This window comes from Semicossyphus pulcher, unplaced genomic scaffold (genome assembly GCF_022749685.1).
Source record: "Semicossyphus pulcher isolate SPU_LCO1_2020_fin unplaced genomic scaffold, fSemPul1.0.p SCAF_15, whole genome shotgun sequence".
Lineage (NCBI taxonomy): Eukaryota > Metazoa > Chordata > Actinopteri > Labriformes > Labridae > Semicossyphus > Semicossyphus pulcher.
In genome coordinates, this window is record NW_027211659.1 from 25,434,769 (window position 1) to 25,437,601 (window position 2,833).

Consider the following 2,833-nt stretch of genomic DNA (forward strand, 5'->3'; position numbering starts at 1 on the left):
CTGGGTGCTTTTGGTCCATTAAGAACGCGGGGCCAAAACAGGTAAACAAAAAACTGCAGTTTGAAGGAGTTAACTTTTGTCCTATCAGGGGAATCATGTATGTTTTGTTTCAAAGGACTGAGCAGGCAAATCATGCAGTTTGTATGTATTTTCTTTAATGAACCAACAATCAATTACTTTTTCCCTGTTATTATTTAATTTACCTAAAAAGCTGCAGCTAGACAAGGATGTCAATAATGGATGAGTAAAATATGGTTATGATTATTAAAAGACCATGGTTGTGGAAAATAAACATGGTCAAAGTTAGGCAAAAAAACCCCACTTTCTTCATTTAATTCTTAAAATAGGGCAGCTTGGTGAGTGGCCCTAACCCTCAGATTCCACAGGATCTGTCTCCGGCCATTTAAGTCAATGCTCGTGATTCCACAGCACACGCCGCGGTCCGTCTCCGGCATGTCCCAGAAGCGCCTCTCCACTCTGCGTGGGCTCGCGCTGTTTGACGGACCAGAACCGCGGCGCAGACCGAACGAGCCGGACACGGTGTGGGATCCTGTGGGATCCAGGCATAAGGTTCAAAATATAACTATCCATGTATCCCTCTAGCATAAGTTTTGCCAGTGCAAGGCCATGCGGTCAAGTTAGCAATAATTATTAGCAGCATCTGGTTAGACTTTCAAAATGAAGCTTGCAGAAAAACATTTCACATTTTGTGAGTTTTGGACGTGCAGCTCTAGTTAACGTGGTTTAGTTGCTAAATGTTTGCACCTAAAGTACTAAGTTGTTTTTAGGATAAAATTATGGTATGGGTTACAATAAATATTAATTTACATCATGTAAATGATATATGATAAGTCACTTAAAAAAAGAAGCTAACTTAAAGTTTGTATGAGCCATTCATCCACCTGACCCCCCACCCAAGAGGACTTTCGCACTCTTCGTACCACGTCACCGGACTTCAACAGCACATGAAAACATTAAGCTGTAGGAGAGCGTTCAGATAACACACTCGAGGGGAACCTACTGTACATTTTGAAGCATTAATCCACTGACCAAGCTGCCGTATACGACAAGTTAGGAGTGAGAATGGGCCGCAAAAAGAGTTGGTTAAAGTTTCTGAAAGATTCTGTTTAATGAAAAAGGCAAACATAATACAGGTCAGTGAAGGGGTGTGTCCTTCAAGCTCCTGCATTATCATCAATCTCTCTCTACGCCCATTCTCCATCCCATACTGCACTCCCTAACTGCCCACCCTGCTGCATGAAGAGCACACTACTTACTGCATAAGCACCAAGCATGGATGGATGTTCCTAAATTAACCATGAACACTAACTGTAGTTTAGATAGAACAAATAAATGTTCTCCTTTCTTCCTTCAATAATTGCTGAGGTGCCCAGCTGTCAGGAAATGATTCATCCTTTATTAACTATATTTTGTTTATTACAGATTGAAGCCTTCAGTCAGAACTAAAGGGCTTGGGTCTGAATGTCACAGACAGAGTAGGAGGGTGGGAAAGTAAGGACAGGCCGACTAACTCACCGATACACAATCACACCAGGCGTATCCTGTAGTGTTGCTTTGGTTTGTTTCATTGTATTTTATCCAACCTTCATCATTTATCAAATTTGGCGATTGAGAGATCTGAACGTCATGTAGACATAACCTGTGTGTCATATACAAACCACAGGACCTGCAACATTTCATGCCAACTACAACATACAAAGGTAAATATGCCTCACAAATCATGCAAATAGTCCAGTGCAAAGCTAATGTACTCAAAGTGTTAGCAAGAATAACAGATCTGCATAATAACACTGATAACCTGTTTGCACATTGTTAGAGTGTTCACAGTCTGTGTTGCCTTTTTTCAAACGATCTTGAAACACACTAGACACATATCATCAGCAGCTTAAACAATGGCTGTTAAAAAAGCATGCATGTTAGACTGCAGATAAAGGAGATTGGTGTCAGTAGGCCACGCTGCCATTGGCTCCTGAGAGCGGTGGGCGGGACGTGGCTGCAGGTGCAGTGTGAGCGACATATTCCTCAGCCGTTATGCTAACAGAATGAGAAGCCAGCAAGCGTGCAGTCACCGCTATCTGATTTAAATGTATGTTAGCATGAATACATTAGCTTTCATTGCTATCGTTTGGATGTAGCTTTGCACTCTGTACGTTTATTTGACCTTTGATCTTTGCTTGGAAGCATCTTTATGTTTCTTTTATTTATGGATTTATGGATGGATTCTGTTTTCCTTTAAAGATGTGATATATTTTATTAAAAAGACTGAATGAAGGTAAAACTGAAGGTAATAAATTGCTTTTCAGCACTGAGATTAGTAAAACTCTAATTGGGGACTTTGGAGGTCAAAGCACTGAAACTTTGCAGCCCGTTTATAGTCTAATCTGTGTAAAACGATGAGCTATAAATCAAGCAAATGAAGACTCTGGAGGTGTTTGGGTGTATAAGACAGATTTATAGTGAAGTAAAACGGCAGGAGACATTTTCTCAGCCTGTTAGCTTGTGTTTGACTCTTAATGAAACTTGATACAAATGAAGAAATCATTTGTTTTGTTGTTTTAGCAGCAGAAAATATAATGAGAATGAAAAAGCCATCTGAAAATATAATATAAATGTCAATTGTTATAACAATAATTAGGTTCCTCAGTGGGTTTTTTGATTGCGCGCTGCAGAAAGTCGTGCACGCGCGTGTGTGCGTGCGTCAGCGGCGGATAAGAGAGGTGAAGCATCGCAGGAGGTGTCAGGCTCACCATGCCAGGCTGCCAGCTGCTCCTCTGCGCGTCAGACCCGGAGAACCTCCGCCGCTCATGTGCCT